Raw genomic sequence first — 26,183 nt, 5'->3', positions numbered from 1 at the left:
CTCGATGGCACCTAACAACAACATCAACAACAACGGAGTCCTGGTGTGGTGCTCTGGGCGAATGCATCAGACTGCAAACTTGTTTGAACTGCAAGGTTGGTGGCTCAACCTCACCAGCTGCTCCTTAGGGTCGCTATAGGTCAGAATTGACTCGATAGCACTTAACAACAACAACAACAGTTAGAAATTACCTCTAACTTTTCCTCTCTTATGGCATTTAATGGGTTCCTCAGAGGACTCTTAACTCCGGATCCACTCTTCTTACAGTTCTAATAAGTTATGAATAGGCATAAATGCCTATCTTCAGGTTGGCTTTCGAGGGTACCTTCCATAGGGCCTGGGCAGTCCCAGATTCTCCTGAGGTCACTTTCTCCTGGAGGTAGCCCCATCGTATAGAGCCTGTGATGAGTCCATGCCTGCTTTGTCTCTCGTGGTCCCCATCTGCTCTACTGAAAACATACACCTGTATCCTGGCACACTCGGGCTCTGTCAGCTAAGCAGTGAGTCTGCGCCTCTCTCACTCCCCCTATTCTCTGATGGAAGTCTGATTCCATTGCACAGCCTGTGTCTTCTCTCTCCAGCATGAATCAGGAACTAGTGACTCTCTTTACCTATTGTAGGGAATACATTTCACAATGATTTTAACTTGAGAGACAGTACCAGGATATGATTAAGAGGAGACTTGCTTGCCATATATGTGGGTCCAAATATCCTTATGTAGTGCTGATGGGTGAGTAGGGAATCCATTTGGGTCTCAGTTTATTTATCTATAAAATGGATGATATTAGTAGTACCTGGAATTCCAGGGTGGTACCAGTAGGTAACATACTCAGTTGCTAACTGCAAGGCTGGATGTTTTGAGTCTACCCAGGCCTGGTGAGCTATTTAAAAAAATAATCAGCTATTGAAATTCCTACAGAACACAATTCTACTCTGACACACATAGGACCACAAGGCCCCCACTGACATCTTCTCTTTTGAAGTAGACTTAGGATAGGAAGGTAGCAGCCTTTCTTATAAAGAAGGTGGAGACTTGACAATTACACAGCTTTCCCAAGAAATTCATGCATTCGTTTTATCACAGAATCCTCACTCTGACCCTTTTTGTGTTCTTAATGGGATGGAAGTGTCCTTCATTCCATTTATAAATTGTGCATGTGATGAAAGTTTCATTTGCCTTTTATTGCACACATTATAATGGAATTTCAGTTAATTCTGATTTAGGAAGATTGTTCTTTCTTGTTAGCCATTGTTGTTGTTGTTAAGTGCTAACAAATATGAATGTTAATCATATATCAGGGTAAACCAGAAAAAACAAACTTTAATGGAAAAAAAAAAATAAAAAGCTGTCAGACTTAATTACTATAAGGCATTTAACTTCTCTGGGCAGATCATCCAGCACTAGAAGTTTGATGTAGCCATCAAAAAAAGTCTGCCCCAAATTGGTTTGAAATTGTCATAAAAAGAAATAAACTTTAAAAAAATGGTATCAAATTCATATTATGAACTTCTTCTTTAAAAATAATATTTATAGGCATGGTAGCAAAACTCTTAAGTAGAATCTGAAGCAAAGATTTCTTGTGTGCACATTTTCATGAGGTCAATGTTGACCAGATAGTGGATAAAACGCTGGCTTGCTTTAAAGATATGTAGCAGGGATCCCAGTTTGAGCATGAGCTGTTTGCTTCTGGGATTTCAATTGGTCTAGATGTGCCTGGCAGCCTGTCTCCTGGGTCAGCCTGCCCAGAGTCTCTGAGCATGAGACACCATGATGTCTCCCAGGAGAGAAACCTTCCTGAGGGAGGAAATCGTCAGGCAGACAAGCTTCAACAGTTACAACTCTCAGCCATCACATGGGAAGGACAATTCTGAGCACAGTATGGTGCTGCCATTTGGATTTAACCGCCTTGGGATTCACATCTGAGTCCTACGGAGAGAAGGGCTGCAAGTAGAAACTGAAAGAGCTATTTTCACTAAAGTCTTCTGAGACACTGAAGATTCAGATGAATCCCCTCCTCCATCAGTTGAGATTGATACAGACTTGCTTGAAGACATTATAGTGACCCCTATCGGGATAGTTATGTTGCAACGGATGTGATGTTCCTCATGCCCCCATCTTCCTGGCCCTTGTTGCCCCAGATCTGAACTGAGCTGCAGAGCTCAGCATTGGGCCAATTACAAAATCAGACCCAGCTTCACACAAACAAAAATTGCAAGATTTTGAGGAATATGTGTAGGAATTGATCCTAAGGGTGTTATATCAGATAACGAGGAACACAGTTTTAGATTAGTCATGTATGCACTTAACGGAGATATTTTTGTTTCTAATTGTTCGCTTGGCTGGTTGATTTAAAAGTTGCTTCAGAAGCGAACTATGATTAATGAAAGTGAGAGGCCAGAGATACATTGGTATAACATAGTGGAAAGAATCCAAAGGCTTTTGGGAAATAGAAGGTTGAAGTTGCATTATCTTCTGTTACTGTTCATCCACCTTAACGAATAGCCCTCCACCTTGCCTCTGACCCTTAAAAGGCACATATTGGGGACAAGAGAAAACACTTTTTAAATCAATATATTGATAAAATATGCCAGCATCTTTGCTGTGTGCTAAAGACTTGTTCTCTGTAGGCTGGGAATAAATATGGAGGATGAGCACTAGGCTGGAAACCACAAGGTTAGCAGTTCAAACCCACCAGTTGTTTCTCAGAAACCCTATGCAGGATCACTATGAGCCAGAACTGAATTGACAGCACACAACAACAAAAACAACAATGGACCATAGAGGTCATATGACTGAAAACAATTGTCTGCTAAGGTCTTCCGTGACTTGTAGAGCTGAAAACCTCTACATTTGGCAAGCAGAGTTACTGCATGGAGAAAGCAAGTCATTAGCCAAATCTTATGACTGATACAGTTCCTAGACCTAGTTCCCCTGAAATGAAGACGAGGTTTAGAATCTTTGAGGTAAGACACTTTATAGATTTCAATCTTCCCCAAAGGACCTGTGGCCACTTGCCTGAGCCTCCGTGTACAAGTAAAGGGACAGACTTTGAATTCTTGATGTTGTTAGGTGGCTTATTGTTGTTGTTGTGAAGTGCTGTTGAGTCAGTTCCAATCCATGGCAACCCTGTATATGGCTTCCAAGGAGCAACTGGTGACCTTGAACTGCCAACCTTGCAGTTTAAACCGACCTTTCAGTCCAGCGCATTAACCCACAGCGCCACACCAGGACTCTTAGGTGGCTTATAAGGTGGGTGATTTGAACCCACTAGCTGCTCCATGGAAGAAAGATATGACAGTCTGCTTCCACAGATTCACCCTTGGAAGCTCTGTGGGAAAATTCAGCCATGTTCTGTAAGGTTGCTGTGAGTTGGAATTGACTTGAGGGCAGTGGGCTTGATTTTTTGTTTTATCTCTGAAACTCTCCTAGTGGTGTGGTGTTGCTTCTGATTTACTTTATTATAGAGGGGGATCTCCACTGGCTTCCACTTGACCCTTCCTATCACAACAGCCCTCACCCCAGGGATAAGGGAGGCAATGTATAGATTCTGCCAAATTCTGGCTTATCTGTTCTTATTATATGCTCAGTGACTGAATCAGGGTGAAGGATTAGGGCACTGGCGCTGAGCTGAAGGTAATCTTGGAGCCTGGACACTACTCTGAATAGAAGTTTGTGAGTCAAGGGAAAATGGAAGTTTGGCCCAAGTCAACCCTTATTTAGGCCCAGTGAGCCTATGGGCATGGAACACACACTGGTTAATTTCTCAGTAAAGACAGTAATACTTAGCAACTGGGTCATAAGGCCCTTGGTACAAAGCTATTTGTCCTCCAAATGAGGGTGATGAGAGAGCTTTTGCTTACTTAGGGCCTCTTCAAAGCCTTACAGATGAAGCAGAGGATGACTTGAAGTATATTACCTCCAAGACTCAAAGAAGTTCTAAATCATTCTGTGGGGAGGACCAAGCAGCAACCTGGTATGGATCTGTTCCCTTCAGGAAGCGGTATTGATTTGTCTTTGTGTCCATTGGATATTGATGTGCTTCCTCTGTCAACCATGGCTCTACCACTATCACCATCCATACACTTATTTCATATTGCCATGCTTTATTCACGGGCACCCAACACTGTTTCTCAACAAGAAATTTCTTTTACAGAAAAAGAAGCAATGGGAGTCTCTGATTCTCCATATACATCATTGCCCGGAAGCAGCTGTCCTTAAAGAAAAGTGGATTGTTTTTGTTATTGTTAGGTGTCGTCCAGTTGGTTGCCATTTATAGTGACCCTCTGTATAACAAAACAAAACACTGCCCAATACTACACCATCCTCACAGCTAGTTGATATGCTTGAGTTCATTGTTGCTGACACTGTGTCGTTCAATTTCATTGAGAGTCTTTCCTTTTGTTGTTTTACTGACCCTTCACTTTACTAAGCATGATGTCCTTCTCCAGGGATTGCCAAAATACGACAACATGTCCAAAGAAAGAGAGACACAGTTTCATCATTCTCGCTTCTAAGGAGCAGTTCAGCCTTATTTCTTCCAGAACAGATTTGTCCATTCTTCTGGCAGTCCACAGTACTTTCAATATTGTTCTCCAAAACCATAATTCAAGTGTTTTGATTCCTCTCTGGTCTTCCTTATTCATTGTCCAACTTTCACATGCATATGAGAAGAATGAAAATACCAGGCCTTGGGTGAGGCGCACCATAGTCCTCAAACCGGTATCTTTGCTCTTACACACTTTGAGAGGCCTTTTGCAGCAAATTTGTCAAGGCTATATGTCATTTGATTTCTTGACTGCTGTTCCCATGAGTGTTGCTGGTGGATCAAAGCAAAATGAAATCCTTGATAACTTCAGTCTTTTCTCCATTTATCACGGTGTTATTTATTGGTCCACTAGTAAGGATTTTCATTTTCTTAATGCAAGCTGTACTGAAGGCTGTCGTCTATGATCTTCATCAGTTAGTATTTTAAGTCCTCTTCTCTTTCTGTAAGCAAGGTTGTATCATTTGCATATCATAGGTTGTTAATCAGCCTTCCTCTAATCCTGATGACATGTTCTTCTTTATATAATCTAGTTTCTTGGTACTTGGTTAGCATACACATTGAGTAAGTATGGTGAGAGGATACAACCCTGAGGCACACCTTTACTCATTTTAAAACATCCGGTATCCCTTTGTTCTGTTGAATGACTGTCTCTTGGTCTATGTACAGGTTTCTCAGGAGCACAATTAAGCGTTCCAGAATACCCATTCTTCACAATGTTGTCCATAGTCTGTCATGATCCACATAATCAAAAGTCTTTGCATAGTCAACAAAGCACAAGTAAACATCTTTCTGGTATTCTTTGTTTCCAGCTAAGAGCCATCTGATGTCAGTTATGATATCTCATGTTTCACATCCTCTTCTGAATCTGGCTTGAATTTCTGGCAGCTCCCTGTCAGTGTACTGTTGCAACCATTTATAAAATTATCATCAGAAAGATTTTACTTGCATGTGGTATTAATGATATTTTTTGATGATTTCTGCATTCAGTTGGGTCACTTCTTTTTGGAATGGACACAAATATGGATCTCTTCCCATTGGACGGCCAGATTACAGTTTTCCAGATTTCATGACATACACGAGTGAGCACCTCTAGTACTGCATCATTTTGTTGAAAGATTTCAGTTAGTAATCTGTCAGTTACTAGAGCCATGTTGTTTGATTATGCCTCCAGTGCAGCTTGAATTTCTTCAATGCCCTCAGTCTTGGTGATATGCTGCTTCTTGAAAAGTTGAACACTGACCAGTTTTGTTTTGTTTTGTTTTTGATACAGTGACTCTGTATTTCTTCTTTTGACGCTTTCTGTGTTATTCAATATTGTGCACATAGAATCCTTCAACATTGTAACCCATGGCTTGATTTTTTCCATCAGTTCTTTCAGCTTGCCAAATGCTGATTATGTTCTTCCTTTTTGACTCCAGATCTTTTCACATTTCATTTTAATATTTTTCTTTCTCAAGCTGCCCTTTGAAATTTTCTGTCAGCTCTTTTTTTTCCAGGTTATTTAACTTTCACTGTGTTCAAGAAAAGTTTTCATGTCTCTCCTGATATCCATTTTGGTATTTTCTTTCTTTTCTGTCTTTTATATAACCTTTTGCTTTCTCATCCCATAACTTTTCTGGTCTTCAGATATTAATGTTTAATTAATCAAATTTGCTCTTGGGATGGTCTTCAAATTCAGGTGGGATGTTCTCAAGGTCATATTTTTTCTTCTGTTTACTTGTTTTAATTGTCTTAAGCTCAACATGAACTTTTATATGGTGGTCCACTCCACAGTCTTCCCCTGGCCTTGTTTTGGCTGATGATACTGAGCTTTTTCATAATTTCTTCTCGCATTTCTTGATTCCTGTGTATTCCTTCTGGCAAGGTCCATGTGTATAGCATTTTATATTGTTGAAAAAAATGAATTTGCAATAAAGAAGTCATTGGTCTTACAAACTTCTATAATGCAATTTCCAACTTTGTTGCAGATATCAAAATAACTGAGAGGTGCCATGGTAAGTGTGGGGTACTGTTCTCATAGGCTACATTACATTCTCTGACCTAGCGAAAAGCATATATTCATGAGATAGAATGGCAGCTCTCACTATTACATCCAAATCTCATTTGTAAGTATTTTATCTCCTAGCCTCACACATTTGGACTTTGCCAGTTGTCATGGGATTAACTGCATCCCCATTAACATACATGCTGAAGTCTTAAACACTGTACCTGTGAATATGATCGTGGATGGAAATAAGGTTTTTATTTTGTTATCAGTTAAGTCAAATGATGTGATGCAGAGTGGGATAGCTCCTGAATCGAACCTGTTCTTAGTGGTGTCTTATGGCAGGATAGGGGGACAGGGAAAACTTACATCATGTGATAATGGGGGCAGAAGCAAAGGAATACAGAGAACTTCTGGTAGCCTCCAGAAACGAGCAGAGAGTCATGGAACACTCTTTTTTCAAAAAGCATGGACACAAACAGTACCCTGATGGGGGTTTCTAACCTCCCAAACTGTGAGAAAATCCATTTCTGCTCTTTAAAGCAATCCGCTTTGTGGCAGCCTAGGAAATTAGCACACTGGCTTAAAGATTTCATGATGCAAAGAAAAACTGCTTCCTCTAGGGTCCATTTAGTTGGATGTTGAAACTGCCTCATACTGTGGGACCAACAGGAAAAAAAGACTGTCACTGTGTTGTATGGTGATTTATCTTAATTATCAAGGAGAAAAAAGACTGATACTTGTGTTAAGGATTGAGACCTAGTACCGACACCCAGTACTGCTATGTAAGGAGGCAAAAGCTAATGAAAGAGGAAAGAACTCTACGGCAGAGACTCTAATATATTAAACTATAACCCAGCTCCTTTTTCCTTTTGGGCACATGGCTGGATTATAATTCCCAGCCTGCTTTGTAGCTTCCTGTAGTCATGTGACTAAAGTCTGTCAATGGAATGTGAGGGAAGTATAATATGATATTTATAAGCCTGGCCCAAGGTAACCTTCCAGGCAGTCATCTGCTCTCTGTTTCCTTAGAGGCTTACTGGTGAGAACTCCAAGTCCCTAGAGAGGGTGGAGTCACAAGATGGAAGGTCTCAGGGTACTTGAAAACCATAAACAGCTTACAAAGGGCATCCTCTTTGAACTTTACAAAAAAGAGAAATAATAATCTGTGGGGCTAAGTCACAGAAATTTTAGTCCTTATTTGTAATAATAGCTGGCATGACAAACCACAACTGATAGAAATTCATCAAAACACAATTTTCCCTTGGGTCAATGCTACATTTCTGAAGGGAGCCTGGACACAGGTCACTATGATGCAGTACATATTGAAGGAAGAAGTCCAAGCTGCACTGAAGGCATTCGTGTAAAAGAAGGCTCCAGGAATTGATGGGATAAAAAATTGAGTCCTTCAACAAACTGATGAAGTGCTAAAGGTGATCACTTATCTATGCTAAGAAATTTGAAAGACAGCTGTCTGGTCAACTGATTGGAAGAGATTCATATATGTGCCCATTCCAAAGAAAGGTGACCAAATGGAATATGGAATCATCAAAGAAAATCATTAATATCACACAAAAGTAAAATTTTGTGGAAGATACTTCAAAAACAGCTGCAACTATACTTTGACAGGGAATTTCCAGAAATTCAAGCCAGCTTCAGAAGAGGATATGAAACTAGGGATATCACTTCTGACTTCAGGTGGATCTTGGTTGAAAGCAGAGAATACCAGAAAGATGTTTACCTGTGCTTTATTAACTATGCAAAGGCTTTTGACTATGTGGGTCATGACAATCTATAGACAACATTGCGAAGTACGAGTACTCCAGAACACTTAATTGTGCTCATGAGGAATCTGTATATAGACCAAGAGGCAGTGGCTTTAACAGAATAAGGTGATATTGGATGGTTTAAAATCAGGAAAGATGTGCCTCAGGGTTGAATCCTTTCATCATACTTATTCAGTCTGTATACTGAACAAATGTGCAAGAAGCTGGATCATGTGAAGAGGAACATGGCATTAGGTTTGGAAGAAGACTTATTAACAACCCGTGTGACATGCAGATGAAACAACCTTGTTTACTGGAAACAAAGAGGAGTTAACATACTTACTGAAGAAAATCCAAAATCATAGCCATTGGTATGAATTATACCTCAATGTAAAGGAAACAAAATACTGAACCAATAAGTAACACCATAATAAATGGATAAAAGATTGAAGTTGTCAAAGACTTCATTTTACTTTGATCCATAATCAACACTCATGGAAGCAGTTATCAAGAATTCAAGTGAAGTATTGCATTAGGCAAATCTGCTTCACAAGACCTCTAAAGAGGTTTAAAGTGTTTAAGAGCAAAGATATCAATTTGAGGACTAAGGTGCACCTGACCATAGCCATGGTACTTTTAATAGCCCCATATACACATGAAAGTTGGACATTGAATAAGGAAGACTGTAGAGCAATTGATGCATTTGAGTTATGGTGTTATTGTCAGTATTAAGTGTTGTTGAGTCAGTTCCGACCCATAGCACCCTGAACAGGGTTTCTGGGGAGTGGCTGCTGAGCTTGAACTGCCACCGACCTTATGATTCAAACTGATTTTGCAGTTCAGTGCAATAACCCACAGCAACACACCAGAAGTCGGAGAATAATATTAAAAGTACCATGGACAGCCAGAAGTACAAACAAATCTGTCTTGGAAGACATATAACTAGAATGCTCCTTGGAAGTCAGGATGGCGAGACTTTACCTCTCAAACTTAGAATGTGTTATCAGGAATTCTTGGTAAAGTGGAAGACAGTGAAAAAGAGGAAGACTCTCAACAAGATGGATTAGCACAATAGTAGCAGCACAGGCTTAGGTTAACAAAAATTGTGAGGGCGTCAAGGATCGAGCATTATTTTGTTCTATTGTATACAGTGTTGCTAGTAGTCAGTGTTGACTTGATGGCACCAAACAACAACACATCCAAGTAGGATTTTTTCTGCATGAAGGGAACCAAGCAGCAAGTGACAAAAGGCAATCAATCCATACACAGAGTTAAAAAGAAATTGAGCTTAAGGGAATCTCTCACCTTAGGAATCTGTGCAGTTGGGAGGGCCCTGTTAGTTGTCTAAAAAAATCTCACATTGGGCTGAAGGTGAGAGCTAGACATCTGTATGCCTGCTACAGAGACAGCATGAGTGGCCAGTGACAATAGACCAAGAGACACCATTACCAGTAAGACAAGAAACACTTATTTTGTCCATCTGCCACCTGCCTATACCCATCAATGAGGAATTAGCATAAGAGGATGGTGTAGAGAAAGAAAATAGACTTCTCTCTGGGGTGAAGGCTGGCTGAGGCCAGAGGGTACAGGAGAGTTTTAGATTGGATATGACATTGGAATTTCCAGTTGGACAGGGCTATTGTTGTTAGGTGCCACGGAGTTGGTACCGATTCATAGCTACCTTATGAACAACAGAATGAAACACTGCCTAATCCTGGGCCAATCTCACTACTGTTGCCACACTTGAGCCCATTGATGCTGCCACTTTGCCAATCCATCTCGCTGTCGGTCTTCCTCTTTTTCTCTGACCCTCCACTTTACCAAATATGATATCCATCTCCAGACAATATGTCCAAAGTATGAGAGACCAAGTTTGGCCATCCTGGCCTCCAAGAAGCACTCTGGCTGTGCTTCTTCCAAAATGGATCTATTTGTTCTTTTGGAAGCCCATGGTACTTTCAATATTCTCCTCCAACACCATAACTCAAAAGCATCAATTCTTTGATGATCTTCCTTATTCACTGTCCAACTTTCTCATGCATATGAGGTTACTGAAAATACCATGGCTTGGGTCAGGTGTACCTTAGTCCTCAAGCTGACATCTTTGCTCTTCAACACTTTAAAAAGGTCTTGTGCAGCAGATTTGTCTAACACAATACGTCATTTGATTTCTTGACCACTGCTTCCATGAGTGTTGATGGTTAATCCAAGAAGAATGAAGTGTTTGACAACTTCAATCTTTTCTCCATTAATAAGAATGTTGCTTATTGGTCCAGTGATGATGATTTTTGTTTTCTTTACATTTAGATGTAATCCATACTGAAGGTTGTGGTCTTCCATCTTCTTCAGTAAGTATTTTAATTCCTCTTCACTTTCAGCAAGCAAGATTGTATCATCTGCATATCGCAGGTTGTTAATGAGTCTTCCTCCAATCCTGATGCCACGTTTTTCATGTAATCCAGCTTATTGGATTAATTACTCAGCATCCGCATACAGGTTGAATAAGTATGGTGAAAGAATACAACCCTGTCGCACACCTTTCTGAATTTTAAACCATTCTGCATTCCCATGGTCTGTTTGAACACCTGCCTCTTGGTCCATGCACAGATTCCTCATGAGCACAATTAAGTGTTCCAGAATACTCATACTTCACCATGTTGTCCTTAGCTTGTCATGATCCACACAATTGAAAGCCTTTGCATAGTCAGTGAAGCACAGGTAAACATCTTTCTGGTATTCTCTGCTTTCAGCTACAATCCATCGGGCAGGACTATAGTAGACTATAAAAATAACAAGGGAAAGCTCTGAGGTTTTCCCATGATGGCATTACAGAGAGGAAAAGAGATTTAAGAGAGCATGAAAGAATGTAATAATTGACAAAAAAATAAACCCATTTCATTCTGTTCAACTCTGTCAAACACAACTTAGAATAACACCATTATTGTACTCAGTTTATCTACTTTTCATTCTGTGCTGCCACATGGGAATAAACAATAATCAAAATGAATCCTAGCATTATATTATCTAAGTGTGTTCCTTTCACCAAAGAGGATATTTAAATGGCCAGCAGCGTATGAAACGTATGAAACGTTGCTCAACATACTTAGCCATTGTTATTGTTAAGTGCCGTCTCATAGTGACAACAGAATGAAACACCATGTGGTCCTGCACCATTCTCACAATTGTTGCTATACTGCCAATCCATCTCAGTGGGGGGCTCCCTCTTTTTTGCTGTCCCTCCACTTTACCAAGAATGATGTCCTTCTCCAGGGACTGGTCCTTTCTGATAATAAGTCCACAGTATGATAGATGAAGTCTGACTATCTTGGTTTCTAAAGAGCATTCTAGTTGTACTTCTTTCAACACAGATTTGTTTTTCTTCTGGCACTCTATGGTACCTTTAATGTTCTTCTCCAACATAACTCAAATGCATTGTTCTTCTATAGTCTTCCTTATTATTTGTCCAACTTTCATATGCATATGAGGTTATTGAAAATAGCATGGCCTGGTTTCCATTAGCTATTAAGGAATGCAGATCAAAACCACATAGAGCCACCATTTTACCCCCATTGGAATGGCAGTGATCAGAAAATCAGAAAATAACAAGTTGTAGAGAAACTCTTGTCAATGTCTGGTGGGAATGTAACATGGGAGAGCGTCTTTAGAAAACGGTTCGGTAGTTTCTCAGAATGTTGAAATTAAAAGAACCATACGACCCAGCAATATGAATCCTGGGTATCTGTCCAGAAGTGAGGGCAGGAACCCACACATAAACCTGAACACCAGTTTTCAATGCAGGACTTTTCACAATAATCAAAAGGTGGAAACAACCTTAAACTACTCATCAACAGATGAATGGATGAACAAAATGTAGTACATACTAACAAAGGAGTACTGCTTAGTCATAAAGAGAAATGGATGAACTTTGAAAACATTAGGCTAAATGAAATAAATCAGTTGTAAAAGGACCAATACTATATGATCTCATTGATAAGAATAAGCAAATATAGAGAAACCAAAGGTTATACTGGTTACTATGTAGTGGGTTGGTAACTGCAATATTGACAATTCAAATCCACTAGCTGTCCCCAGAAACCCTCTGCAGGGTCACTATGAGTTGGAACCAACTCAACAGCGTAAACAGCAATGCCAACAACAGTGATGGTATCGAGGGCGAAGACTACAGGGACCCATTTGCTTAGTGGCCACTGAGTTTATATTAGTGGTAGTGGAGCCATTTAGAAAAGACTAGAATAGTAGTAATGGTTGCACAACATGAAGAATGTAATCAATGACACTGAATTATAGATTCAGAAACTGTTGAATTGGCAAATTCTTTGTTGTGTATATTTTCATCACAATTTGAAAAAATAGCTGTGTTTCTACTTGGCAACTGGTGAACTATCTAAGAAGAGTGAGACTCTCTTAAGGAAAAGGACATTCCTGATGGAGCTGTGACTCACGGGATCCAAGGCAGCATGCAATTTGTTCAGCATCATATTTTCTGCTGAAACAATGACCTAAGTGGCCCGGAGTGACCCGGACATGTCCCTATCCTTTGTCTCTTAAATGAAAGCAAGAGGCCAGAGAGCACATATGTTACTGGCAATATTGGGGGTGGGTGGGGGTGGCCTTCAAAAGTTCACACAAAATTGGAATGAAAAAATAATGGGATTTTTCCATGCACTTTTTGAAGACCCCTTGTATTCCCTCAGAATCCTCTGTGAACCAGTATGTCTGAACTGGAGTGGTGCATATGCTTTCTCCTCTTCTTCCAAGGCAGAATCCTGGTGCAGTGCTGTAGGATAAACACTGAATCACAAGGTCATTTTGAACCACAAGGTCAGCGGTTCAGACTCACCAGTTGCTCCTCAGAAACCCTATATAGGGTCACTATAAGTCAGAACTGACTTAACAGCACTTAACAACAACAACTTCTCCCAAAGAATCTTGGGGTGACACTATAGTATAAACACTGGACTGCTAACTGCAAGGTCACGGTCACTGGTCCAAACCTACCAGTTGCCCCTTGGAAACCTGATAGAGGTTTTTATGAGCCAGAACTGACTGAGTACACTTAACTTTAACACTTCTCCCAAATTTTGGGAAAAAAAAAACAAAAAGACACCAATGGGATGTTAATAGATGCTTTAGTCAAGTAACTTGAATAAATATGGATTAAACTAAAGGGAATTGTTTTCATAGCCACAGAAATTCTTACAACACTTAATATGCAAAAGTGTGTAGTGACTCTTAAAAGAGAACTACAGAGAGCAGAATTTCTTAGACTTCTAAGCCCACGGACCCTCTTTCACCCAGAGTGTCTTGGGATATTGCGTGTTCATCACCTGGCACACAGAGACCTGCTATTTCAATTCGTTGCCCCTTTTGTAGAAAAATTCACAAGTATTAAATCGATGTGAATACAGAGAGAACAGCACTGAAATCCTATTCATTGAGCCAAAAGACCATTTGAAGAATTATCTCTGTGAGAATTATGTACTTTTTCCCCAGACTAGAGAAAGGTCTACTATCCCTTGATAAAGCAAAGGCTTTAGTTTAGTGAAACTAGAATTCATGTTTTATCCCAATGCCAAAGAGCTATGAATTCCTCTGTGACTCCTCTAATATATAACCTTTGTATAAGTGAGTTGTAAAATGAATACTAAGCCTTTGCCTTCTAAGATTCTTCACTTTTCATCACATGTATTACCTCTAAATGGCCCATGAGGCTAAGAGAAACAGGGCTTGCAAGTTACACATTTTGTTAAAGTCAGGGCAACCCCCAAGTGCCCTTAGCATTTAAAGCTGGCTTTAGTAACCATTCATTCATAAACACTCCTGTTTCTATATACTTCCTGGGATGTTTCTTTATAGCATTTCACATTTTTAAATCAATGCTTTCTAATGACTTCAATTCTATTTCTTTTTAATTCTGATCATAAATAGAGAAATAATGTTCCATTGAAATACTATAGTTTAGAAACATGAATTTGATGATCGTCTAAAGGATTCAGATGAAAACTAAAATCACTTCTCACTATTTATAAAATAAAGTCAACCTGAACTTAGAGTCATGAAATCTAGTTTCTACTTCCTTTGTGTTCCTAATAAGTTCTGTGCCCCCTGGCAAGTTTCTTTGCTTCTCTTGGCCTCAGTTTCTTCAACTGTAAAATAAGAGGACTGAAGATGATATCCTCCAGCAGTCTTTCAAGCTATAAAAGTCTATGATTCTCAGTCTGTTTCCTTCCCCCCTCCCCCAAGTTTCCCCATTTAGCAGATTTCAATATGTAACTGTCATTGTGATGCCCTGCGGAGGAACATTTATGATTTCTAGAACCACACATCCATGGTGTGCTGAAATAGATGACCTAACCAGTAATATCATTCCCCATGGTTTCATACAGGATAAACCCAGTATCATTCTTTCAGCAAATGTGTGTTTGGGTGTTTGACTACATACATGTGTCATAATTTCCCCTAAACGTTGAAGCCAAAATTGAGATTAGTTTTAATGTCTGAATGTCCTTCAATACAATTAAGAACATGGTTAAGACACAGCTGATATCCGAGGGTAGCCCAAAATCATTGCTGCAAAATCATAGAATTAAAACAAAAATATAAAAATATGAAGCTATCATTTTGATATATCTCTAACCCCCCCCCCCCCTAGAATTCTGTGCTCTAATTTACCTCATATCAAATGACAGTTCTGGCATCCTTGAAAAATTCAAATCATATTCTTTTTAATTTTTGAGTTGTGCATTGTTATGACAGAAAAAAAAAAAAAATTCCTTGGTGCTACTTTTCTGGATTTTCAGTTTTCTTAAATCTTCTGCATAGTATACCCCTCTGATCATCCTGTGTCCTTCAGGAACAGCTATCAAGATGACCACTTTGGAATCCACAAAACAGTTTCCAAGACCTCTCTGCCTTGAATTTAAGTGGCCCAGCAGAGCCCCTTGGAAGCCATGGTTTTGATCAGGCTGATTGTTTTTTTTTTGAGGACCTCCTTATGAGGTTAAGACAAGTGTCTCACTGAGAGAACTAGGGTGCAGTTATTTGCTCATCACAGAGACACGTTTAAACACATTTTGTTTGGAATAAACTTGTGAATTTATGAACTGAGACCCTTGTAGCAATACTTTTTGATTTACCCTCATATATACACATGTTAGAGAAGAAGCATATTTTCTTAGGGCTGTGCTGTCTAATAAAATAGCCACATGTCTCTGCTGAGCCCTTGAGAGGTGGTCAGTCCGAACGGAGCTATGTGATTACAGTGTGAAACACACACTGAATCGTGAAGACTAAGTTAAAAAAAGGAGTGAGACTTCCTGGGTGGTAGAAATGGTAGAGTGCTTGACTAAGTACTTAAAGTCCTGATGTAGGTGGCACTGTGGGATAAGCACTGGACTACTAACCCCAAGGTCAACAGTTCAAACTCACCAGCAACTCCTCAGAACCCCTCTGTAGGGTCACAATAAGTCAGAACTATCTGGACAACAACAATAACACTAGTTGAAAGGTGACAGTTCAAATCTACATGGAGAAACATTGGAAGACAGATCTGCTCATCTGTTTCTGAAAGATCATACTTGGAAAACCCTATGAAGCAGTTCTACTCAGCACACATGAGCAACTAGCAATAAAAATACATTAAAAATATGTTTTATTGTGAATTATGTGATAGTTTACATGGGAGAACATTAGTTTTACATTCATTCTATCTTATATCATTTCATTGCTATGGTTACAATCCCCTCCATGCATCATCAACCAACCAAAGGGTGTATACTACAAGCCTGCCCCCTGGTCGTCAGCACAGAGCCCCTCTCCCTCTCTGTGTCTAAATAAAAATACAATTTTAAAATAGAATGCAAAACACCTATCCCCTTGGTACACAGGGATGAACCACTTACATATTGGCTACCTAAAATGTTGCTATTGTTAAGTGCTGTCGAGTCGGTTCAGACCCACAGCGACCCTGTACAGGGTTTCTGAGGCTGTAAATCTTTACAGGAGCAGAAATCCTCATCTTTCCCCTGTGGAATGGCTGGTAGTTTCGAACTGCTGACCTTACCATTCGCAGCCCGATTCGTAACCACTATGCTACCAGAGCTCCTTAAATACCTAAAATGGGAGGCTATAAAGTGGCTGGCTTACAAGTTTTCAAGAAGGAGTTTAGTTTCAGAGTGTGCAGGGGAAGGTAGAATCCCCACTGAATAGTTTTCATCTTGTTTAGATGGGTCTGGTAAAAGGAGATGGGGATGGGAGGGATTCTTTTGACTCCATACTGCGATCATCACAACAGTAAGGTAGAAGTTGTATAACAAAAAGGGGGGAGTAGTTAATCTTATATTCCAGGAACAGAGGATCCTAAGACCATCAATAGAGAAGAGCATGAGTGGAACATGGGATCCTAACCAGAGAAGCAGCGACACCAGAGATGAAGGCAGAAGTGATGGCATGGAGAGATAGAGCAGCTGAGGACTCTAGACTCATGAAAAGAGAAAGGTTGTGTGCTGGTGGACAGGAGGCTGGCCTGCAAAATGTGGTCTTTGGTTGTTTAAATGATTATATATTCCTGCATGTTTTTGTGTACATCAAAAAAAAAAAGGAATAGAAGCAAATACTGTTAACTGAAGATGCATGGAGGGGATTGTAATCATTGCACTGGAACAAAATACAATTGGTTGATTGGAAAACTGATGTTCTCCCATGTAAACTATCACTCAATTCACAACAAAAGCTTTAAAAAAAAAAAAAAAAACCCAAAATATTTATTAGCAATTAAAAAATATTAGTAGCATGTTGAAATGGTAATATTTTGAATATAATGGGTTAAATAAAATATATGATTAAAATTAATCCAATTTGTTTCTTTAAAAAATACGGCTACTCGAAAATTTAAAATGAACTTTGTGGTTCTTGTTATATTTCTAATTAGAAGCACTGTGCTAAGAGATTCTATCATGTTTACGAATGTAAACGTACTTAAAACATCAACATTGAATTTTACTGTACTCCCACCGGAACATCAATCAATATAGTTTTGTAGCTCCTAATTTGTAGTAGGTTGTATTCCAAAATTGCATGCCAATTTTTTCTCAATTATGATAATTTTTTTACACTGAATTATTATTAAAGAAACAGTTAGTTTCCTATCTCTGCTCTAAAGCTTATTTTATTCTTTAGACACACACAAAAAAACATTGAATATTAGCAATGAAAACAACTCTGATAATAATTTAACAAAATAAGATAAAAAGAAATCTTTATGTTTGATGTTTTGATTGTTTATACTTCAGTTAATTATGTTCAACTACAAAAGAAATACACATAAAATGCTTTGATGCATCCTCTCAAAGGATTTGGGGGGTATTTAGACTTTTTATTTCTAATTTAGACTTGGTATGTCTAATTTCACTGCAAAACTTGTGGTTTTAATTCTTCTAAGACATATGTGATCTTTCCAGTACCTTCCTCTTTATTGCCGGACTGTCGTGGCTGTTAGCTGTGCAATCAATCCTGACTCATGGCGACCCCATGTGGGCAGAGTAGAACTGTGCTCCGTAAGATTTTCAAGGCTGTGACTGTTCAGAAGTAGCTTGTCACGCCTGTCTTCTAAAGCACATCTGGGTGGGTTTGAACTACTTAGCTTTTGGCTGATTAGGGTAATTGTTCTCATAGGACTCTGGAAGTGTAGTGGTTACCAGTCGGGCTGCTAGCCTCAAGTTCAGCAGTTCGAAACTACCAGTGGCTCCGCAAGAGAAAGATGAAGATTTCTGCTTCAGCAAAGATTTACAACCTCAGAAATCCTATATAGGGTCGCTATGAGTTGGAACTGAGTTCATGGCAAGCAACTACCACCACCACCATGACCAGAAACACAAAGGAAAAGAGAGAGATAATTTAGAAATTGTATGGCGCTGTGGGTTAATGTGCCAGACTGCAAAGCTGTTTCAACTGCAAGGTCGGCAGTTCAAGCTCACCAGCTGCTCCTTGGAAACCCTATACAGAGTGGCTGTGGGTCACAATCGACTCAACAGCATTTAACAACAACAACAACATAGTTCCAGAGGGACAGCTGAACCAAGAGATCTTGGTTTGGGGTTAGGAGAAAGTAGAAAGCTTGGGTCTGGGAAGGTGTAAAGAGAGATTGGGAGCGAAGGCCAAACTATGCAAAGTAGGACATTTCTTCTTTGAAACAGCATTTTGCAACGGGTACACTTCATTTCTCACGCCTAGATCACAGGCGTTATTCCCAAGCTGCAACACTTCTGGATTCCTGCTTGGTTGTTTTTCATTATACTTAAAGTGCACCCTAGAATGTGACTACGTTATCATCTGCAGCCGCCATCTGACAGTTATATCCCAGACTGAAAACTTCTTAAAGCAACGTTTAAGATAATTTAAAAATCAATCTGTTGCTTATTTTAAAAAAAACCAAGTACAAGAATATCTGAAGAAAAAAACAAAAACATTTGAGCAGTCTTCATTTCATATCAAGGAGCTCTGGTAGCATAGTGGTAACGAATGGGCCTGTGAACCTCAAGGTCAGCAGTTTGAAACTACCAGCTGTTACGCAGGAGAAAGATGAGGCTTTCTGCTCCCGTAAAGATTTATAGCCTCGCAAACCCTATACAGGGTCACTATGAGTCAGAACCGATTTCATGGCACAAAACAATAACAATTTCATATCATATATATATTTTTTTGTACTCAAGTGTTAATTGAGGGGAAAGGCCCTAAAAAAAAGAAAAATCAAGAAAAGAATGAACATCTATTAAGCATTTTGGTCAGCAAAAAAGACAGACCCCCAACGAGATGGACTGAGACAATGGCAGTAACAATAGGGTCAAACAGAACAATTGTGAGTGGGAGGCAGGGCTTCATTCTAGAATTTCTAGGAGTCAGAACTGATTTGATGGCACCTGAAAACCAACAACCAACAAGCATTTTCTATGTACAAGGTGTATATCACTGAAAGGAGCTGTAGGATAAGCACTGGATTGCTAATCACAAGGTCAGCTGTGGTTTTCTGCTCCTGTAAAGATTTACAGCTTGGAGACCTTATACAGTGTTGCTATGAGTCAGAACCGAATGGAGAGCTCACAACCACCACTGCTACATGAGTCAGAATCAACTGAGGGCAGTGAGGGTTGGGGTGAGTGGTGTGAATCGTTTATGTTCTTGTCTACAAACTGAAAAAAGGAGCTCTGGTAGTGTAGTGGTTACGAGTCCAGCTGCTATCCTCAGGGTCGGCAGTTTGAAACTACCAGCTGTTCCGCAAAAGAAAAATGAGGCTTTCTGCTCCCGTAAAGATTTACAGCCTTGGAAACCCTGGACAGGATCGCTATGGGTCAGAACCGACTCCACAACATATAACAACAACAACAATAACAACATTAACTGAAAGGTTGACAGTTGGTACTTTTCAGAGTGCTTTGGAAGGGTTATCTATTTCTAACAACAAAACAAAAAACAACCACTGGAAACCTTAATCTGGCACACAGGGGGGTCACTGAGTCAGAATTGATTCAACAGCAACTAGAATTACCAGAACTGTGAGAGACAATATTTCACTGCATCCATCACCCTGTGAAGTGAATATTATGCTCTCCATTGACTGATGAGGAAACTGAGATTCAAGTGCTAAGATTTTAAGATTTTACAGTGAACAACACAAGGGTTAGATATGGATTTGGCTTCATCTAACTTGGAAGCCATCCAAACTTACTGCTTCTCCTGTTTTGTCTCCCAGAAAAAAACAAAACAAAACGTGAGAGGAAGGCCATAGCATGGCATAAGGAATTGAGGGAGTGAAGCATATTTTATACTCAAAGAAATATTGAGAAAAATGTCTTTTATCTTTGTCTCAGGAAGGAAAAGTCAATTTTTAATTATATGGGCAAGGTTGACCTTGGGACAACCCATCCAAACTGCTGAGTTCAGGGTTGAGGATTAAATATGGAGACAGCCAAACTTTATGACTGATTGTGTAGAATAAACATCCTTAGGTAAAACAGAGACCAGAATCTCTCTGCTTCTAGCTTGCCCTTGGCCTGAGGTGATTAGAGTGAAGTAAGATCTCTTTAAAGATCAATTTAAAGGGCCTGTCATGTTGTTAAATGCCTTCAAGTACGTGCCAATTCATAGCAAGGGCTATATAGGATTTGCAAGGAACAGCTGGTGGGTTCGAACTGCTAATCTTGTGGTTCACAGTCCAGTGCTGATCTTATAGCACCACAAAATTACCTGGCTATCACCATCTGTGGAGCCAAGTAGATCCATAGATAAGCACTAGGCTGCAAACCACAAGGTCAGTGGTTCAATCCCACCAGTCACTCTACAGGAGAAAGATGAGAGTTCTGCTCCCGCAAATATTTACAGCTTTGGAAACCCTATACAGGGTTACTCTGAGTTGGAACTGACTCAATGACTCTTACAACACCACCATCTGCAATCATCTCCACCCTTTAGGGGGTACAGACCTTCTTGGACCATATAACATCTTTGAGAACAACTGAGGGGTCCCAGATGGGTGTACATGCTCCCCTTTACCTTGTGATAACACAGATCCTAAATACAGTGCCTGATTCATTCTCTTACAAACAACATGTCTTCAGGGCTAACCATTTATTAAACATTATTCCTAGCACTTACCTGCCTTGTTCAGCTGCCTAGAATCCTCTCTGGAACAAGGCGAGATTTAAATAAACAAAGTTGGTTCGTTCATTCTGAAACATACCTTCTTGCCAAAAAGCTATTTCCCACGGCGCCCCCCACCCCCGCCAGCACACAGTTCAAAAATATAAGTTGACTAAATGGCAGAAGTAATATTCAATGTACAAATCTCTGTGAATTCGCTTCCAGAATGAAATAAATGTTGCTCTTTACCATCTTATCAGCATGATTCCACAGTATTCCCCAAGCATCAGAAATCACTTTGAATAAGGCAGTAATGGTGATGAAAGACAGGTAGGGGAGAGAACAGAGCACGGGGACCCCTTCTCCATTCTGATGTTGAGCACAAATATTGACATTAAATCCCAGCACGAGGAGTCAGGTTTTCAAATTCCACTGATCAAAACAGGTTCAGAGCCAGCACACTCAAGTTCAAGTGAAGGACAGAAAGACACTGGTAGACAGCGGATCCCTTCCAAGCAGAGCCTTCTTTTTTATCCCCTGTAGTGCTGCAGTAGATTAAAAGCAACAGGACCAGCTAAAGGAATTGGAGAAGATTTAATGGTCTTTGGGGTAGTATGGAGCTTGTGACAATGAACATTACCACATTGCTGTACCTGGCAGGGTTGTGTACTTCTGGGAACTGATAAAGCAGAGGGAAATTTGCCTCTTTTTTACCTTGATTCACAACACCTTCATTCCTAGTGGGCTCCTAGCACATCTTATTAAGTGGAATATATTAGGATACTTCAATGGGGCATTATAAACCACAACCAAAATCAAGTGAAAGAGGCCATGACTGGGTGGTTATTACTAAATTGTAGAGATGTTGTTGTTAAGTACTGTGGAGTTGGTTCCGACTCACACTGACCCTACACAGGGTTTCCAAGGCTGTAAATCTTTACGGGAATAGAATGCCTCCTCTTTCTCCATGGTTTCAAACTGCTGACCTTGAGGTTGGCAGCCCAACTCGTATCAGAATAATTGGTGTGAGGACTGTCATTATTGAGTGATTTTTTCAAATATCCTATGAATTCTCCTGTGATTAAACACAATTACTTACTTTTGAGCAACTGAATATAGAAAAGAAGAAAGACTAGAATTTGAGTGCCAAAACTATTTAGATTATTACTAAAAATTCATGCCTCATAATAAATTGCTACATACTTTTAGACATCTGTCTCTCATTCAGACCCTCCCCCTCAAACGTTTTCTGTAGTTCTAAAAATGATTGGCAAAAAGTATAAAGGCTTAGCAATTAAAAATAAATAAAACTATAAATAGCAATCAGAGTATTGTTGTTAAGTGCCATCGAGTTGGTTCCAACTCATAGATACCCAGTACAGGGCCCCTGAGGAGCTGTTGGTGAGTTTGAACCAACTGCCAACCTTGAGGCTCAAACTGACCTTGCTGGGTCAAGTGTTTGTCCTCCAATGCCACACCAGGATTCCATCAATCCAATTAGAACAAGTAATAGGCCTGTTGTTGTGTTGTTGTTAAGTGCTGTCGAGTCGGTTATGACTTATAATAAACCTATATAGGGTTTCCAAGGAGTGGCTGGTGGGTTTGAACAGTTGACTTTGTGGCTCAAACTGACCTTTCGGTCCAGCATATTTGCCCACAATGCCACACCGGGACTCCATCATAGGCATAAGTTAATACAAATAAGTTGAAAGAAAGTCTCAAAAGGCCCACAATTCTCTACTCTTGATAAAAGGAATTAAAAACTGTAAAACAGTCATTTTATAATAAATCTCAATTACATAATTTCCTTAATTTATTTCCCAGAATGTGCAGAAAGTCCTGCCTCTTCCACGTGTTGCAGTATATTTAGTTTTTGGCCTTTCCTTTGGGTTAAAAACAGAAAATATGTTTGGGAGATGCTATTGTCTTCCATTTGTTTCTTGAAAACAAGAAATTATTCATTTGGCTTTTATTGCTGTAAGTAAATTATTCATGTGGGGCTTGTTTCTCCCAAATGAAGGGTTTAAGCCATCAGTTATGTGAAACATGTGATATTCCCCGACTTAGCCCAAGAGCTACTTGCATAGACATTGTGTGAGTAATTTTCTCTGTCATTATAGCAAACTACAGACAGAAGAATTAGAAAGAAAAGGAGAAATCACATAGAAGAAAACTCTCAATGTCATACGATGATGGACAGCAATATACCTGTGGATTCTGATGAAATCACAAGACAAAATCTCCTTACAGAACTATGGGCAGAGGGAGCCCACTCAAATCCCTAAATCATTGTTTTCATGCTGGCACCAAGATCATGTAAGTACTAAAAATGTAAAATTTAAATAATAATTAAAAAACAAAAAAACTTTTGCCTTAAAACAAACTAAAAACAAAAAAGAAGAAAACAGGGAATATACAGGAGCCTTGGCAATGCTGTAGGATAAGCATTGGACCAGTCCTGGTGTGGGGCTGTCAGTTAACATGCTAGACTTCAAAGTTGTTTGAACTGCAAGGTCGGTGGTTCAAGGTCACCAGCTGCTCCTCAGAGACTCTATATGGGGTTGCTGTGAGTCGGAACTGACTTGACGCCACTTCACAACAACAACAATTAACCACAGGTTGGCAGATCACTCACCAGCCACTCCACAGGAGAAAACTGAGGCTTTTCGCTCCTAGAAAGAGTTACATTTTTGGAAACCCTACATAGAGCCGCTGTGATTCAAAATCAACTCGGTGGCAGTAGATATTGTTGTTGTGAAGTGCCATCGAGTTGGTTCGGACACATAGCGACCCTGCGTGGGGTTTCCGAGGAGGAACTGGTGAGCTTGAACGGCCGACATTGCAGTTCAAATGGCTTTGCAGTCTGACGCATTAACCCACAGTGCCACACCAGTGGATATAGTATTATATAAATATCTATACATGTTAGGACCCCTGGTGTGGTGCTGTAGGATCAGCACTGGAAACAGTGAAGTACCAGGTCACGAGTTCAAACCCATCAGCTGCTTCTCGGAACCAACTCGGCAGCACATAACTACAACAACATATACATTAAGGAAATCACAAAGCAGTAAGACCTTGGATTGAGTGAGCAGCTGGAAAATTTTCTTCTACCACAGAACTTAATCATCTGGTTTCTCATACTTGGCAACACACTGCATATCTAAGAATCCAAAATGGGATGAAGCAATCAATCATTTGATAATATCATTAGTTGCAGAGTGGCCAGCTCCCATATCCCTCACAGTGATGCTGAGAAGGGATAACTGTGAATAATGATGTGCTCGGGTACATGATGTTCAAGTCGCTTAGTCTAATAGAGCAAGAAAATAATTCATATGTAGCTTTATTGTTGTTGTTGTGCCATCGAGTTGGTTCTGACCCATAGCGACTCAGTATAGGGATTCCTAGGTGCAGCTGGTGAGCTTAAACTGCCTACCTTGCAGTTCAAACTGACTTTGCAGTCCAGCGCATTAACCCCTAGTGCAACACCAGGATTCCTCTGTAGCTTTAATCCCATAAAAATTCCACAACACAGAGACACTCTTGTTACCCTGGTGGAGGAACAGTTAAGCATCCAGCTGCTACTGGAAAGGTTAACAGTTGGAACCCACACAGAGAGTCCGCAGGAGAAAGACCTGATGATCTGCTTCCATTGAGATTATAACCTAGAAAACCCCATGGGGCACTTTTACTCTGTGACATGGGGTCACCATCAGCTGTAAATAGACTAGACAGCACCCAACACCAACATAGATGAGAGCACTCCGAAAAGTTCATTGGAAAATGGAATGAAAAGACAATGGAGTTTTTCCATGAACTTTGTGCAGCCCCCTGGCATATATGTTTATATTTGTGTGTATCCAAACACACTGGCTCCGTGCCTGGATAGCGCAAATGCTTAAAGTGCTTGGCTGCTAATGGAAAGGCTGGTGGTGTGAGTTTAATCAGAGTCACCTTATAAGAAAGTCTTAGGTGGTTAACAAGCACATGAAGAAATGCTTGAGATCATTAGCAAATGAAAATATCAATGAGATATCATGTCACTCCAACATTAATAGCAAAGTTCAAAATAACACCTCCAACAACAGTAAAAACACCACATGCTACACTCCTACACTGCTGGTGAGACCATAAAATGGTGCAGTCACTGTACAAAATGGTATGGAGTGTCCTTTGAAAAAATGGAAGTAGAAATACCATATAATCCAGTGCTTACTACTAGATATACATCCTAGAGGAATAAAATCTGTGGCACATATAAACATATGCACAAGCATGTTCATTACAGCATTATTCACAATAGGAAAAATCTGGAAACCACCTAGGTGTCCATCAGTGGGTGAATGGATAAACAAACTATGGTACATACAACAGAATCCTATGCAACATTACAGAGCAGTGGATCTGCAAAACACCTTGTAACATGGATGAACCCCAAGCACATGATGCTGAGAGAAAGTAGTCAATCACAGCAGGACAAATATTATATGAGCACTGGGCTATTAACCACAAGATTCACGGTTCAAACCCACCAGCCGCTTCTCAGAAAACCTATAGAAGATTGCTATGAATTGGAACTGCTTCCTCGATGCTTAACAAAAACAACACTATTATAAAAGTCAAGAAAAGGTTTACACACAGAAAGAAACATTCTTTGACGCTTACCAGAACTGGGAGGGAAGGAAAGGGAAGTCACGAACTAGAGGGCAGACATGCATTAACTCAAGTGAAGGGAAAGGCAAAATGCACCAAGGAGGGTAACGAGGGTCAACACAGAATGATGAAGACAAAGGAAGACGCTGGGAGAAGTACAAGAGTTAAAGGCAACACAGATAAATATGATTAAAAACGTAATCCTGTAATAACAATAATAACAATAATCTACATAGATAGACACTCAAGCTGAACAGGAGACTACACTCACATATATTATATATATATAAGTTTGACAAAGAATAGTTCTATATGTGCTGCTAACAGATCCATGAATATAGTGGAGCATGGAGTCCTGGTGTGGTGCTGTAGGATAAGCACTGGATCGCAAGGTTGCTGTGAATCCCAAGGTCATTGGTTCAAACTCACCAGCTGCTGCTTAGAAATCCTATACAGGGTGGTCGCAATGAGTCAGACCAGACTCGAGGGTACTTACCAACAACAACAAAATTCAGTGAGGTATGCACTACTTGGAGTCCTGGTGTGGTGTGGCGGGTTAATGCATTGGATTACAAG

At 39.9% G+C, this 26,183-nt stretch overlaps 1 protein-coding gene across 1 annotated transcript in view; it reads right to left on the bottom strand.

Annotated features, from left to right (window-relative positions):
- Positions 1 to 26,183, bottom strand: part of CDH6 (cadherin 6, type 2, K-cadherin (fetal kidney)) — a 245,284-nt gene that overhangs the window by 151,773 nt on the left and 67,328 nt on the right. The gene's annotated exons all lie outside the window — the stretch shown is intronic.

This window comes from Chrysochloris asiatica, unplaced genomic scaffold (genome assembly GCF_000296735.1).
Source record: "Chrysochloris asiatica unplaced genomic scaffold, ChrAsi1.0 scaffold00243, whole genome shotgun sequence".
NCBI lineage: Eukaryota > Metazoa > Chordata > Mammalia > Afrosoricida > Chrysochloridae > Chrysochloris > Chrysochloris asiatica.
Note: the sequence above shows the minus strand (reverse complement) of the source record. Positions and strands in the feature narration are given on the sequence as shown.